General features: G+C 45.5%; 1 long non-coding RNA gene across 5 annotated transcripts in view; it reads right to left on the bottom strand.

The window, feature by feature from the left end:
* LOC118970417 (uncharacterized) overlaps positions 1-10297 on the bottom strand; it is a 70755-nt gene extending 60458 nt beyond the window's left edge. Inside the window, exon 1 of one of the 5 annotated variants that reach the window (XR_012121292.1) lies at positions 9299-10297. This is a non-coding gene — a long non-coding RNA (uncharacterized lncRNA). The remainder of the gene's footprint in view (positions 1-9298) is intronic. The other 4 variants (XR_012121295.1, XR_012121294.1, XR_012121293.1 and 1 more) reach the window with 4 other exon arrangements.
* Between the last annotated feature and the right edge of the window lie 7385 nt (positions 10298-17682).

Genomic DNA, 17682 nt, shown 5'->3' with positions numbered 1-17682 from the left:
CACCGTGCGTCGTGTCACACCAGCCCTGGGGGGCAGCTGTCCCACCCTCTCCTTCAGGAACCCAAAGCCAGTGTCATCAGTTCCCCCCATTAAATCGCACAGGTGGTTTCCTAACTAGACCCTGCCTGGCAGACGGACACAGCTGGCAAACGCAAGGAAGTGGGAGTGAGGTGGAGCCTGGTGAGGGGTATGTGAACAGAAACCAGTCTGCCAAGAGGGCTGGCTGTGCATGAAGCCCCAGAGTGATGTGCTGCCGATGGGAATGTAGGACCCGGGACAGGGGCCTCGGCTCCACCTGCGGACAGTTCCCAGGTGCTGCACTTCCCTTCAAAAAGACCACCAAGAGCCCCAGGTGACAGCCTAAGCCACCTCATCCTCAACACCTTCTGGAGGGGGGAGGCATGCCCTCACTGCCAAGTTCGGAAGTCCCATCTCGGACCAACCAAAACAAAAAGGGTTTTCTGACTAGAAGCCCACACGTCTTCCCTGCTCAGAGATGGCACAGCCGTGGTGCCATTGAGAAGGTCTGCACTTGACTACCATTGAGCCTCTAGGCATTTGGACAAGAGCCCTGGAGCCCACAAGAAATCCAAGCCATGTACAGAAGCTCACAACAGCTCCATACTCTAAAGCAAAATTTCTACCCACATCACCTTTTCTCAGCTGCTAGTCTGCAAGTGTTACAACCTAAGCTACCCAGAGAGTGCTTCAGAAAGTGTGAATCACAGACAACACACAAGGAAGGACAGCCCTGGACATCTAGACAGCTCCACACTGACACTGCACTGAGATCCCGGACACACACAGAGCACAAGGGCCGGGAGCCCAACAGTGGTGGTCTTGGTGAGGTGATGGGGTTCCCTTTTTACCTCTGAGGTTTTCAGAAAAGCACAAGTAATCAATTCTGTAATCAGAAAAAATATTCTTCTAGTTAAAAACGTGAGCCATCTCACCCTCGACACCTCCCGGAGGTGGGAGGCATGCCCTCACTGCCAAGTTTGGAGGCCCCATCTCAGGCAATGGGGCAAATGAGGGGAATAAAAATAAACCATAGATCTCCAAAGAGGAAATTCAGATGGGCAACAGATACATGAAAAGATGCTCCACATCCCTAATCATCAGAGAAATGCAAATTAAGACCACAATGAGATATCACCTCACACCAGTTAGGATGGCTGCCATCCAAAAGACAAACAACAAATGTTGGCGAGGATGTGGAGAAAGGGGAACCCTCCTGCATTGCTGGTGGGAATGTCAATCAGTTCAACCACTGTGGAAAGCAGTATGGAGGTTCCTCAAAAAACTCAAAATAGAAATACCATTTGACCCAGGAATTCCACTCCTAGGAATTTACCCTAAGAATGCAGCAGCTCAGTTTGAAAAAGACATGTGCACTCCTATGTTTATCGCAGCACTATTTACAGCAGCCAAGAAATGGAAGAAACTTAACTGTCCATCAATAGATGAATGGATAAAGAAGAGGTGGTACATATACACAATGGAATATCATTCAGCCATACAAAGAAAACAAATCCTACCATTTGCAACAACATGGATGGAGCTGGAGGGTATTATGCTCAGTGAAATAAGCCAGGCGGAGAAAGACAAGTATCAAATGATTTCACTCATCTGTGGAGTATAAGAACAAAGAAAAAACTGAAGGGACAAAACAGCAGCTGACTCACAGAACCCAAGAAGGGACTCACAGGTACCAAAGGGAAAGAGACTGGGGAGGATGTGTGGGAAGGGAGAGATAAGGGGGAAAACAGGGCATTACAAATAGATAATAGGGGGAGTCTAGTAACCGTAATGTTGTTCAAGTAATTGTATATTAGTGATATCAAGATTAAAAATAAATAAATAAATAAAAGCTAGAACAAGTTTTAAATAGTATCATGTAAGAAATAATAGTTTTAATACATGAATTATAATTACTAATTTTGTTATTTATAAAAATTCTTTTGGGATTGTATTAAAAATAAGTATCACAGGTATCTAGTAATAGGCTATTAAAGTTTTTTGATGAACAAAAAAATAAATAAATAATAAATAAACTGTAGGAACTCTATGCAGTTATAGGACCAAGAATGTTTTTAACTCTTTTAAAAGTTCTGAAAGGTTCCTGGGGGACAATAGGGTTGTGAGGTTTTTAACCTTACTTTTTCTTGATTATAAAAATCACATGCTCAACTGCAATGGGGTGTGGGGAGGGCTTGATAATATAGGTGAATGTAAAAACCACAAGGTTTTTCATGGGAAACCTTCATAAAAGTGTATATCAATGATACCTTAATTAAAAAAATCACATACTCATTTGAAAAATCAAGTGGATAAAGAAGAAAAACACCCACAGTAATATCACCAGAATCAGTGCTAATGGTTAGGTACTTCTTTAAAGCCATCAGACAGATAGCTTGGCAGACCCTGGATATATAATGGCCTCCACACAGCACTGGGAGTCATTTCTCATGGAATAATGTTAGGAGGATTCTCCATGGCAATAACCAGTATTTTTAATAGCAGCAAAATATGAATATACCTAAATTGTTTGTCATTTTCCTGACAGATACTTGGCTAATTTTCATATTTACCAAGTACAGAAGTTTTATACATAAATCTTGGCTTAAGTTTCTGATTATTTCCTCAGGATAAATTCCTAGAAATGAAATCATTTAATCAAAGGGTACCAACATTTCTTAAGTTCTTTGATCCTTTTGAAACAATTTCATTGAAAAGTTGCAAGTACAGCAAAAATGGTTCAGGGAAGCCTGCCAAGCTGATGCCCTAAGACCCTCAGTCACAATTTCCTAGAAATGAGGACATCATCCTCAGAGCCCCAGTGCAGCCACCAAAAGCTGGAGTCAAAGGAGGCGCTCTAGGAAGGTGGTCTGGACTCACCTCCTCCCACAGACTCGCTGAATCCACAACTACATAGGGAACCATTTCCTCCGAAAACTGGCTGAGCAGCTCCTTCACATCAGCAAACAGGCCGAGAGCACAGGGAGGCGGGTAGGATATTGGGAGGAAGAGCTTCTCCCTGTGGAGCCAATGGTTCATTCCCATGCTAGGAGCCCCAACTTTTAATAGACAGACACCTGGACGAGCCCTCAGAACACCTGGCTTTGAAAACTATGGGGCACAAGTCCATGATGCCCAAAGGCCGAGGCAAACCGAGAAGCCCCTCTCAGAGGCTGGCGTGCACCGGCCTGCCACCGCACCCACATGCAGCGGCCACAGAGAGGCACCCAGACTCTGTCCAGGAGATTCACCTGCTCATCAAGTGTCGGCCTGAGGGCCGGGGCCCGCTGGGTTCCCTCCAGGGATGCTGGCACTGGCACACACCCGTTTTCACTCTTCTACTTTGTTAGGCTAGCAGGCGCCACTTTTTTTTAATTCTAGACTTTTCTTTTTGGCTCAGCAGGTGCCATCTTCATGCTGTCCCTCTGCGACACTCCACGCCACTAGCATGTCTCTGAGGGAAGCTTCTACACAAGTCCAAGTCCTGAATTTTACATCTGGTGCCCCCATTTTTGTGGCTGTGGGCCAGGGGATGCCCCCTTGTCCCCCCAGCTCTGGAGGCCAGGAAGGCTTATACTTGGGGTCCTACAGGACAGCAACCAACAGGGACAGTTCTCAGGCAGCTACCATGCCCAGGGCACAGTAGGGGGCAGCAGACCCAGGAGCTCAGGCTTACCCTGTCAGCTGCAGCTGTGGGGCAGGCACCCAACTAAACACACATCTACAGGCTGACTGTAAGTGAAGGCCAGTGCCACCTTCCCTCCGCCGCACCCCAGAGCACCATCATCTCAGAGGGGAGCTCTTACCCAGGCCTGGTGCCCTGTTCTTTGTGGCTGCTGCCTAATGGTGCCCCTGGAATGCCTGGCTCTGGTGGCCAGGGGGCTTGTGTTCTGGGGCCCATGGGACTGTAACAGACAGTCCTTGGCCACCCCAGGGCATGACAAAGACAGACACACCCTGTTCTCTGTGAAAGAGGCCGATTCGCTCATCCTGGATCTTCAGCCTATAGAAGACTCACTTCAGATGTAAGGATACAGACTGAGAGTGAAGGGCCAGAAAAAGATACTCAATGCAAATGGAAACCAAAAGAAAGCTGGGTTAGGTATACTTTTATCAGACAAAACAGACTTTCTTTTTAAACTGAAAAATGAAACAGGGCATTATATAATGATGAAGGGGTCAATCCAAGAAAAGGATATAATGTTTGTAAATACTTATGCCCCCAACACAGGGACTCCTAAACATATATAGCAAGCATTAATACATCTAAAAGGAGAAACAAATGGCAATGCAATAGTAGTATGGGACTTAATACCCCACTTACACCAATGGATAGATGAGACAGAAAATCAACAAAGAATCATTCGTCCTAAACAACATGTGAGACCACTTAACAGATATACACAGAACATTCCATCCAAAAGCAACAGAATACACACTTTTCTCAAGAGCACATGGAACATTCTAAAGGATAGATCATGTGTTAGACCACAAAACAAGTCTTTAAAACATTTAAGAAGATTGAAATCATATCAAACATCTTTTCCAACAACAATGGTATGAAACTAGAAATAAATTACAAAAAGCTGGAAAATTCAAAAATATGTGGACATTTAAAGTGTGGTACTCAACAGCAAATGGGTCAGTAAAGAAATAAAAGGAGAAATTTTTTTAAAAATACCTTGATACAATGAAAATGCAAATATACCAACATTTTTGAGATGCTGCAAAAGCAATTCTAAGAGGGAAGTTCATGGCAATAAATGCCTATCTCAAAAAAAAGAAAATCGCCTACAAATAATCTAACTTTACACCTCAAGGAACTGAAAAAGAACAAATGAAACTGAAAGTCAATAGAAGGGAAGAAATAACAAAGATCAGAGTGGAAATGAAACACAGACTAAAAAGACAATAGAAAATATCAGTGAAACTAAGAGCTGGTTGTTTGAAAAGATAAACTTGACAAACCTTTAGCTAGACTCACCAAGAAAAAAAGAGATGGCTCAAATAAAACCAAAATGAAAGCAGAGATGTTACAACTGATACCACAACATACACAGGATCATAACAGACTATGAACAGTTATATGCCAACAAACTGGACAACCTAGGAGAAATGGATAAATTCCTAGAAATATACAACCTTCTAAAACTGAAGCAGGAAGAAATAGAAAATCTGAACAGACCAATTACTAGTACGGACTTGAATCAATAATCGAAAACCACCTAACAACAAAAGTCAAAGACCACACAGTTTCACTGGTAAATTCTATGAAACATTCAAAGAAGAATTAATACCCATCCTTGTCAAACTCTTTCAAAAAATAAAGGAGGAGGAACCCTTCCAAACTCATTTCATCAGGTTAGCATTACCCCAGTAACAAAACCAAAGACAGAACAAGAATATTACAAGCCAATGTCCCATCCCGTAGATGCAAAAATCCTCAATAAAATATTAGCAAACCACATTTAGAAACATATTAAAAGGATCATACACCACAATTAAGTGGGACTCATCCCTGGGGTGCAAGAATAGTTCAAACATCATGACATACCACATCAACAAAACAAAGAATAAAAATCATATGGGCATCTTAATAGATGCAGAAAAAAAGAACTTAAAAATTCGACATCCGTTTATCATAAAAACTCTCAAAAAAGTGGGTACAGAGGGAACATACCTCGGCATAATAAAGGCACATATGACAGGCTCACAGCTAAAATCATACTCAACAGTGAAAAAGCTCAAAGCTTTTATTCTAAGATCAGGAACAAAACAAGTATGCCTGCACTCACCAAGTTTATTCAATATAGTATCAGAAGTACTAACCAGAGCAATTAGGCAAGAAAAAGATCAAAGTCATCCAAGGTGGAAAGAAAAAGTAAATTTGTCACTATTTGTAGATGACATGATAGAAAATGTAGAAAATCCTATAGACTACACACACACACACCCACACACACAATAAATGAATTCAGTAAAGTTGCAAGATAAAAAAATAAAAAAATCTTGTGTTTCTATACCTTAATGACAAACTATCAGAAAGAGAAATTAAGAGAAAATTCCCATTTACAATTGCGTCAAAAATACTAAAATACCTAGGAATAGATTTACCCAAGGCAAAAGACCTATACACTGAAAACTGTAAGACACTGATGAAAGAAACTGAAAAAGACACAAAGAAATGGAAAGATATACCATGCTCACGGATTGCAAGAATACTGTTAAAATGTCCATGCTACCCAAAGCAATTTGCAGATTCAGTGTAATCCCTATCAAAATTCAGTGGCATTTTTAATATAAACAGAACAAACAATCCTAAAATGTGTATGGTTCCACAGTGAACCCCAAATAGCCAAAGCAATCTCCAGAAAGAACGACAGAGCTGGAGACCTCATGCTCCCTGATTCCAGACTCTATCACGAAGCTGTAGTAGTCGGAACAGTGTGTTATTGACAGAACAAACACACAGACCAGCAGAATAAAAGGCCCTGAAATAAACCCACACATACATGGTCAGTTAATTTATGACAAAAGAGACAAGAATATATACTTGGGGAAGGACAGTCTGCCAGGCTTCCCCACCATACAGTTATTATTTTCCCCTTTTTAATTATTAAGTATTTTGAAGGTAGGTATTTTGAGACTATGGAAATATTGCATTCCTCATCAAATTTTCAAGTATTTTATTTTTATCAGTATAAACTCATGCATTCCTATTTTATTCCATGAGTTATGATTCATTACTATCATTTTTTTTTTATGTCAAATGTCCCAGGTCTGGCTAGTGGGAGTCCCTCCAAGCTGGCCCATGCATCTTTTGTCCATCCGCCCACCATTCTTGAAGCACTTTCCTGCTTTCTGGTTCAAGACACTTTTCATTCATTTTATACTTTTCCTGCCTCAGACGTGAAATCAGCCCTTTCTTCAAGGAGCTCTGGTTCCCCTCTGTGGAGGCTGATATTTAGAATCCAAGAACTGAGCTCTAGGTGTGTTCACTGCCCTGGGGTGCCAATGCTCTCAGGCCTCCCAGGCACAGAAATGGGGTTATATACATATGTGTGCAGTAATAACATACATGTACACATACATGCACAGGAAAGAGTCAGCTCCCAGGCCTTCCCGATGCAGGTGTCTTCCTCCCCAAATCCAGGTTTGATACCCTGTGTCAAACCACTGCAACCTCCTCCACACTCACATTTGGTCCCCTGCTACACACTTGAGCTATACCTCTCTCCACACCCTCCCACACAGCTGGGCTTTTCCACATGCAGGCACCTTCCTCACCCACTTGCCATCCTGACTTCCTGCTTCCCCCTACTGCTGAACCCTTCTGCGTTCTGCGGAGGCACTACAGATCCTCCTCCCCCACCTATATTGCTGTGTTCTGCCCCAATTTAGGGCTAAGAGGGAAGGAGAGGGGAAGAGGGATGCACTGTGCATAGTACATTCTGCTATATTGATGTCACCAACTTTATTTACTTATCAAAATCACAGCAAGAGCCTCAGCTTTTCAGACTGTGATCGCATGTCTGAAGGCAAGTTCTTTGCCCCTACACTTCCCAGGGCTCCTCAGATGGGCTGGGCCTTTCGCAGGCACCACTCACTGCTGCTTGGCCCGCAGCAGACCTCATCAGGCTCCCTCCACACCGACCCCTCCACACGAGGCCTTATCTAATCTCCGGAGTTCAGTCTTCCTTCTGGCTCCTGCAGTACAGCAGACAAACCACAGGGTTACGGCTTAGGGTTGGGAGTGCTGAGGGCCCGGCCTCCGTGTCGTTGGCGTTTCACCCTCAGAGCTAGACAGGGACTTGCACATTAAGAGGACCCAGCAGATACATGGAGATCAATCCGTGATGGTAACATTTCAGGAACGAGACAGGAGAAATTACAGCTGGAATCCCATCCCTGCAGGCAGCTCAGGGTGGACTGAGGCTGGTGGGCAGCCTCTTTCAAACTTTTAGATGTGATGCTCAGGTTTCATTTCCTTCAACAATTTATTAACTGTATCTGGAAAGAAAACAACTGATTCTTCTGGCCCATAGCCTGTGCCAGTGTAGACTCCACCTGGGGCCACTGGGCACAGAGGTGGGCTCCGGGCAGCCTCTCCTCCGGAGCAACTGGGACTTACTGTGGAGTCTACACCTGCAGCCTTTTTTGCTTAGTTAGGTAAGTAATGAAGGAGGAAAACAAGTTTCACAAATCTTTTCATGAGGTGGATGGGGGGAAGGGACTCGCAGGTCATGGTTTTTGTTAGCTCCTTGTACTCATTTCAAATGTCACTCAGGCATATAATTGTTTACCCTAGAACTTTGCTGCTGGTGGTCATCAACCTCCAACCAGATGACCTGCTGTCTTTGCTTGGAACGTTTTTCACTTAGCAGCGCCTTCTTTCGAAAATGACAACAGCAACTCCACGTGCGTGATTCAAGGGGTCAGTTAGACTTAATCACTTTTTCCAACTAGCAACACTGTCAGATGACACACCACTTACATTTTTTGAGAACTAAATAAATACACATCAATTTTATAAAGACTGTAAAATACAGAAAAAAAACAAAATCACTCCTAGTCTTACAACACAGGTGTGCCGGGGCTTTACTGCGCATCACTCACCCGTGTCGCGGCCGCTACACAGCTGAGCCGCGCTGGGCCTCAGGCGCTCGGAATATTAACAAAAACCACGTGGGTCCAATGCCTGCGCACCCGCGCTGGCGGCGGCATGAGCCCCAACAGCCACGGACGGACAAACGGATGGGATACAGCGGCGCACGAAATGGGGTATTATTCAGCCTTAAAAAGGAAGGGGACTCTGCCTCCTGCCGACAGCGCGGGCCCTGAGGCGCGATGCCGAGCGGAGCGGGCCCGTCACGGAGGTCACGGGCTTCCACCGCCGTGAGGTCCCCGGAGGCCGCGGGGTCAGGGGCGCGGAAGGAGGGTGGGCGCGGGCGGCCTCGGGGGCGGGGGGGCGGGACGGGACACCAGCCCGGGGATGAAAGCTCCTGGGGAGGCCGGGGCGGCGGGTCGCTCGGGGCCGGCTAACGGCCGCGAGACACCGTCTTCTGACCGCAGCCTGATGCCGTTCACTTCCCGACTTCCTGTGGTCGCGCTGAACATAAATGACTTCGCTGATTCGAGCAGGTTTGGAGTGTTCCGGGGGGACGCCGAGGGCAGCCAGGCCCGAGGGACAAGCGACAACCCGCATGAGCCGTTTCCTTGCTGAGGGGGAGCGCGGAGCGTTCTAGGAACAGACCCCACGGCGCCCGGGGCCGCCACCTACCTCGGCAGAGCAGCCGTCGCCACGCGCGGCAGCGGCGCCGCCTCCCGCACGGCCCGACTCCCTCCGGCCGCCACCCCGGAGCGCCAGGGGCCTCCCGGCAGGAAGCGGCCCGAGCCGCAGGGCGGGGCCTCCGAGGCCGGGGCGGTGCTGCGCCCGCCGTGCGCTCCGCGGACGGGCCGTGAGGGGCGGCGCGGGGCGGGGCCGCGGCCTCCGGAGGCCGGGCTCGTGCGCGCGTCACGCCGGCCGCGGCTGTCCTGGCGCCCGGGGCCCGGGGTGTCCTGCCCGCCCCGGCTTGGGAGACACGCTGGCTGTTCCTTCCTCCGGCGGCGGGAGCCCCGGGGGCCACACAACACAAAACGTGCCCTGGGACACCGGCCTCCACCGCAGCGTCGAGGCGCCACACCTGTCTCTCACGGCGGCTCTCAAGGCTCGCCCCTGGAGAGAGCCTGCCTCCTCGAGGCGCCGGCCCCCACCGAGGGCAGGAAGCGGGCGGAGAAGCCTAGGGAACACGTTTCTTCCCCAGCCGACGGGGGCAGGTGCCGGGTCCCGGCTCGGGCCCGCCGCACGGAGGCACCAGACACGGCGCCCCCCGCCAGAGCAGTGTCAGGGATGAACGGTGCATGAACGGCCGCGGGAGGGGGAAGCGGGCAGCTAAAAGTGACCGTCGGCATGCGTACGTCGTCAGTGTGCGTACTTTGAAATTCATACTCGTGGAGAAGCTCCTTGGCCCTGTTCCACCCTCAACTGTCAGGTTTTGCAAATGGCATTAATGGAAAAAAAGAAAAAGAAGTTAAAACTGAATCAATGGTTGCTTCTACTAAACAACTTGTATCAACTGCGCTGCCGCTTCCACACCTGTAGGCGGGAAGTACTACTGCGCTAGAGAGAGAGTCGGCCCGGCGCTCTGGGCCAAGGCAGAGACGCTGGTGCTCGACCCACCGCCTGGAGAACAAGCCGGGTAATAAACCCTTTCACCCCAAGAGCATTTTGCTGTCGATTCCTTTGGTCACCCCGAATCCATAGCGAACTTGCCAGGGCTGAAACCCACTGGCAAGACAATAATAAGCATTCCACGTGAGAGCACTTCTGCTACTCAAGTTAACAACCAATGCTATTCTTAACAGTTATTAAGAACTTTTACAAAATTATATTCATAAGTTAAATGAAAATTTAGCTAATCCTGAATTAATGTTCCTTTTGAACATTGAAGACCAAAGCTTTAGACAGGAGTCTTGAAGCACTTTCCACTAGAGTCTTAGGAGTTGGTGTGGATGTTAGTTACGGTGTTTGGTTTACATCTCAACCATTGCTGTGATTTAAACACTGAGATGTAGTCTTAGTGTAATACTTAGTACCAAGATATTTGGATTGTTAACTAAACTATCAAAATATTCAGATGCAAGATGAATTTGCAACAGAAAAATAAGAGCTACTTCATCTATTTACTCTTTTCATTTCAGGTCATGATTTTGTAATTAGCACCTGGCAAGTAATCAAGTTAGAATTTAAATCTCTAGGGCAGTTCACACTGTCAGTTTATAGCAATGTAACATCAACTCACATGTGGGATTACTGAAAATGTGAGAATGAGGGGGCCAGGCTTGAAGCAGAGGACACAGCACCAGTACACGTGCTGTCATGTAAAACCCCAGAGCCTGCAGGGATGATGGCTTGAGTCCAGCACAAATGACTGATATGACAGATCCTAGAAACCTATAAATGTAATACAAGAATGAAGACCACACTTTTTCAAATTTATGTTGTCAGAGTAACCTATTCTAGCCTCACCCTTATTTTTAGATTTTTAGATTTGTAGTGACTGCACATCTTGAAAATCAAAGTGTACCTCATACCCCGAAACCACTGAAACAAGGCGGATAGAGAGCTCAGCATATGGGAGGTGTGTGACACATCCTAAAGATTCAAACAGACTTGAGTGAGTACAAACGACCATGAGAAAAGTGTCCCATAATCTTAAATCTTATTTAAGTCTTCTTTCATCTAAATTGATGGAGGCTTAGGCATGCAGACAAATGAACATACCAGGGAGGTTTGGCCCAAAGGTACTTTACTGCTTTAGGAAGAAAGGTATGCAGTATTATCTCTGTACTGAACTACTTATAAAATATTGTGATGTAACACTCATGAGAGAAATTAAAGAAGATACCAATAAAGGGAAACATCCCGTGCTCATGAATAGGAAGAATTAATATTGCCCAAATGGCCATCCTGCCTAAAGCATTCTACAGACTCAGTGCAATCCCTATCAAAATACCAATAGCATTCTTAATGAACTAGAGCAAATAGTTCTAAAATTCATTTGGAACCACAAAAGACCCGGAAAAGCCAAAGCAATCCTGAGAAGGAAGAATAAAGTGAGGGGGATTATGCTCCCCGACTTCAAGCTCTACTACAAAGCCACAGTAATCAAGACAATTTGGTACTGGCACAAGAACAGACCCATAGACCAATGGAACAGACTAGCAAGCCCACACATAAACCCAAGTATAGATGGTCAATTAATATACAATAAAGGAGTCATGGATATACAATGGGGAAATGACAGCCTCTTCAACAGCTGGTGTTGGCAAAACTGGACAGCTGCATGCAAGAGAATGAACTGGACCATTGTCTAAACCCACACACAAAAGTAAACTCGAAATGGATCAAAGACCAGAATGTAAGTCATGAAACCATAAAACTCTTAGAAGAAAACATAGGCAAAAATCTCTTGAATATAAACATGAGCAATTTTTCCTGAACACGTCTCCTCGTGCAAGGGAAACAAAATAAAAAAGGAACAAATGGGATTACATCACACTTAAAAGCTTCTGTACAGCAAAGAGCACCATCAGCAGGAAAAAAAAAAGGCATCCCACAGTATGGGAGAATCTATTTGTAAATGACATCTCCAACAAGGGGTTAACATCCAAAATACACAAAGAACTCACATGTCTCAACACCCAAAAAAGCAAATAACCCTATTAAAAAATGGGCAGAGGATATGAATAGACAATTATCCAAAGAAGAAATTCAGATAGCCAACAGGCACATGAAAAGATGCTCCACATTGCTAATTATCAGGGAAATGCAACTTAAAACCACAATGAGATATCACCTCACACCAGTTAGGATGGCCAACATAGAAAAGACTAGGAACAACAAATGCTGGCGAGGATGTGGAGAAAGGGGAACCCTCCTACACTGCTGGTGGGAATGTAAACTAGTTCAACCATTGTGGAAAGCAGTACGGAGGCTCCTCAAAAACCTAAAAATAGAAATACCATTTGACCCGGGAATTCCACTCCTAGGAATTTACCCAAAGAAAACTCAGATTCAAAAAGACATATGCACCCCTATGTTTATAGCAGCACTATTTACAATAGCCAAGAAATGGAAGCAACCTAAGTGTTCATCAGTAGATGAATGGATAAAGATGTGTTACAGATACACAACGGAATACTATGCAGCCATAAGAAAGAAATCCTACAATTTGCAACATGGATGGAGCTAGAGGGTATTATGCTCAGTGAAGTCAGGCAGAGAAAGACAAATACCAAATGATTTTCCTCATTTGTGGGGTATAGCAATCAAGCAAAACTAAAGGAACAAAATAGCAGCAGACTCACAGACTCCAAGAAGGGACTAGTGCTTACCAAAGGGGAGGGTGGGTGGGGAGGGAGGGAGAAGGGGATTGTGGAGTATCATGATTGGTGCACATGGTGTGTGTGGGGTCACAGGGAAGACAGTGTAGCTCTGAAAAGACAAATAGGGCCTCTGTGATGTCTTAATACACTGATGGACAGTGACTGCAATGGGGTATGGGAGGGGACTCGATAAAAAAGGGTGAATGTAATAACCACATTTTCTTGTGAAACCTTCATAAGAGTGTATATCAATGATACCTTAATAAAAAAAATCCAAAAAAGAATCAAATATAGAGCAGACTGGTGGTTGTCAGACGGGAATGGGGTGAGGCAATGGGTGAAATAGGTAAAGGGAATCAAGTTCCAATTTACAAAGTTCCAATTGTAAAATATATGGGATGAAAGTACAGCATGGAGAGCATACCTCATAAATTGTGACATCTTTGTGTGATGACAGTTGGAAATACAAATACACATAATTTTTAATCTGTATGTTGTACACCTGAAACCAATATTGTATATTAACTATAGTTCAGTTAAAAATAAAATAACCAAAAATTACCTTCCCTGCAAATGCATAACTTTCCTAAAATCATCTCACTAATTTCCCATTGTTTGCAGAAGTCATGTTCCCCGAGAACATCCCCTTGGATGGATCCCTTTTTAGGACTAAAGACACATTCCGTGTAACAAGCCCTTAAGCCTAAATCTTTCCAGCATTCCTGGGATGCAGTCCAAGTCTCACATCCTGTGTATGCATGTGCAATGCTGGTCTTTTTCAGCATTAGTATTTCGTAGGCAAGACAGGATTTTCCACATCTTCAGTCTTCCATTTCTGAAAGCTACTTTGTAGGGATGAGAAGCAGAATGAGTCAGTTTCTCTGCAAATTGTGATAAAATTCAAATTGCTTTTATAGATTTTACAATTCAACTAACAGTATTATTTTCTCAAGTTTTATCTATAGAAAAACTACTGAACTGTTAAAGCCTTATTAGCATTCATTGCTATTACTTATTCAGGTTTCTCTGGCTTACTTTTAGGTAAATGGTAAATTATTTAACATTAGTTTTATGTCATGGATTGTAAACTGTAAGAAACTAATATCTGAAAATGTGTATTTATTTATGACAACTAATTCTGAATTTGTATTTGAAAGTATGACCACACAGTCTTAGTGTGTTCAAACTAAATATGCCTGTATGGCTGCTGAACATTAAAATTACACTAACCAGTAAAAGAATTAAATTCAGCTTAGGGTTTATTATTATTATTATTATTATTATTATTATTATTAAGGTATCATTGATATTCAAGCTTAGATTTCACATGAGCAACATTGTGGTTACTACATTCCCCCTATTATCAAGTCCCCAACATATACCCCATTACAGTCACTGTCCATCAGCATAGTAAGCTTCTCTGTGCTATACTTCCTTCCCCATGCACCCCCTGTGTGCTAATCATAATGCCCCTTAATCCTCTTCTCTCCCTTCCCACCCACCCTCCCCACTCCCTTTCCCTTTGTTAACTGTTAGTCCATTCTTGGGTTCTGTGAGTCTACTGGTGTTTTGTTCCTTAATTTTTGCTTTGTTGTTATACTTCACAGATGAGTGAAATCATTTGGTACTTGTATTTTCCCACCTGGCTTATTTCACTGCACATAATACCCTCTAGCTCCATCCATGTTGTTGCAAATGGTAGGATTTGTTTTCTTCTCATGGCTGAATAATATTCCACTGTGTATATGTACAACGTCTTCTTTATCCATTCATGTACTGATGGACACTTAGGTTGCTTCCATTTCTTGGCTATTGTAATTAGTGCTGTGATAAACATAGGGGGGCATATGTCTTTTTGAATCTAGGATCCTGTATTATTAGGGTAAATTCCTAGGAGTGGAATTCCTGGGTCAAATGGTATTTCTATTTTTTAGTTTTTTGAGGAACATCCACATTGCTTTCCACAATGGTTGAACTAATTTGCATTCCCACCAGCAGTGTAGGAAGGTTCCACTTTCTCCACATCCTCGCCAGCATTTGTTGTCTGTCTTTTGGATGTTGGCCATCCTGACTGGTGTGAGGTGATATCTCATTGTACTTTTAACAGCTACGGTTTTTTTAAAGTAAAAAAATATTTTCTGGCAGTACCTCCTGGATGGAATTTTTATTCCTTAGTTGATGAAGGTTCGGCAGGGACTACTGAGTAATGTGGGGATACATCACAAAGAATCTAAACAGGAAAACTGTGCATCTCTTTAATTGCTGTCCCTCAGCCAAGAACCCCTCCTTTCACTGAGTTCCTTACGTAAAACGCTCAGCAGGCACATGGCACAGAGTAGGCGGGAGTTGTTGATGGAACCATCGGGAGACTGCTTAGACTCAGAATGCCCCATGTATCTTGGTACCTGAGAACTACATTCAAGTCCAGGGACTGCAGATGAGGACAGTACTAGAGATAGCTCTGCATCATGGCTAAGCAACATGCCATCCTAGGATGGAGGGTGACTTATCCCCACTTGCCTGGAGGTCCCCACTTGCAGCACTGGAAGTCCAGAGAAATCACTCAAGTCTCTGAGGAAACTGGGACATCTGGTCACCATATCCCTGAACCCATTTCATCTGTAAAATGCTGAGGAAATGCCTACCTCCAAACTAGGGCTGTGTGGGGTACCACATCAACAGAGAATGTGAAGCCAGGACCCCCAGGTATTACCTGCCCTTCCCATGGTGGCCCACTCATCCAACCTCTCCATGCCTGTTTCCTCATACATAAAATGGGGTAAAAATCACTCGCCTGGGAGGACCGCTGTGAGGACTAAAGGCTAAAGCATCTCACCCTTCCATGGTGCAGAGCACGGTTACCACAGAGCAAGGCGCTGTTACTACTGCTATTCAGCCTACTTTCTAGCAGTAGTGGATGCTGATAAATATTCATCATTTACTAGGAAGGCCTGCTTAAAACGAATGTAAAAACAGTCAGAGCTTTGGGTCTGTGTTCCTTTCTCCTAATTTAGGGTTATTTGTTGCTTTGTTTCATGAACTCTTCAGAAATCTGGAACTGCACCATGGCCAACACAGAAAGGGGCTACTGAACTGCTAACAGGAGGCTGCCCCCCACCGCCATGCTCCCCTGGACGTGCGGGGAGCCTGGGGACTCACCTACTGCAGGCTGGCCTGGGCGGTTGTCTTTGGAAGCAAGGTCGGTAGAGTACCATGTACAGCACAGACTGGAATTTCCAGGTCTTATTTAAAAACTATAGTGAACAAATAACCACAAAGACTGGCGGACTGAACTGGCTTTAGTTTGCAGGAAACAATAAGGTGCGGAGAGGCCAGGGTGCAGGTCTTGTATGAGCAACGGCCCTTCCCGAGGGTTCCTGGAAAAGACCAGAAAAACATCTGTGCCCAGGAATACCTGTACACACGCTGACACAATGGCTATGCACCGTTTGGTTATCCGGTCGTATGTAGACCAGGGTCTTCTGGCCCCATGGGCTTTGGGGACAGACCTGGCCTCTTGACTAGTGGCCGCTGTTTTATCTCACTGTCAAGGTGGAAGAGCGGGCAGGTGGCAGGCTGGCACGGGGAGCGTTCCGCCTGCACTGACACATCCCGGCCAGGCTGGCGCACAGGCTCCCGGCCACCTCAGCTCCTACGCCAGAGCGGCTCTGCACTGCGGTCCCTGAGTGAGGCTCTCTGCTTCTGCGAGCGGTCGTGCCTGCCCGACCCTGCACGCCTTGGACACGGCAACATTTGCCATCCAGATTTTTCCCCTGTAGCCTATGTGACAGAACTGGATGCACGTGGTCCCCATGGCCATGGGGTCACACTGGGTTCTGCACTTCCAGCCTGGGGAGGCCTGCCATCCATTAGTGCCGGGGGAGCCCCTCGGCCCTCCTGTTGGTCCCACCTCACGTCTGTCTACCTCACCTGCCTGCAGCTTTTTAAGAAAACACTGACAGCCTTGGGTTGAGGCTGCCGTCAGACAGCTTGTCCGGTTCCTCCATTCCTAAGGCCAGTGTAGACTGGCCGCCTCCCAAGTGAATGATTTAAGGCAGAGCTACATTCTGGAAGCCGCTGGCCACATGGGCAGCAGAGCAATGACCAAAGGCAAAGGTAACCAGTAACTGGCCTCATGTGAAAAGCTGGCACCCAGAGCGAGGCCACTACTGAAATGCAATGCGAAGCCACAACTCCTCACCACAGGGGCTCACGTCAGCACAGATTCTGGCCCTTGGGACACTTGGCAGTGACGTTTTTGATTGTCACAGTTGGGGTAAGGGGATGGGCGGGGATTCGGAGCAGGCAGAGGACAGGGACTCTGCTCCGACCTGAGGCAGCTAGGACAGCCACCCCAACAAGGAACCATCAAGCCAAATGCCAGCGGAAACCCCGATGTTACACAGCCAAAGGCGGATTCGACCACATGGACAGCAAACTGCCCTCTAGCCCTGGCCTCTCTGCACCAGCTCCACGTGCAGCCTCAGGAAAGGAAATCCCCAGCTACCCAACATCTTCTTTGACAGTTTGGGGGCCACTGTTACTGACACATCAAGAGTATGGCCATATCCACTTTGCAACCATGGTAACAAATAGCCCTTTTGGGTTATGCTGACTTATTTTTACAATGACAAGTAACGTTTTGTAGAAAACAAATGTGGTCTCTACTTCCACGTTTAGATTACTCCTGTGAATCACAGCGGCATTTTAACTACTAGAATAATTCAATGGTTCTAC

This window comes from Manis javanica, chromosome 9 (assembly GCF_040802235.1).
Source record: "Manis javanica isolate MJ-LG chromosome 9, MJ_LKY, whole genome shotgun sequence".
NCBI classification, from domain to species: Eukaryota; Metazoa; Chordata; class Mammalia; order Pholidota; family Manidae; genus Manis; species Manis javanica.
This window is presented reverse-complemented; position numbering and strand designations above follow the sequence as displayed.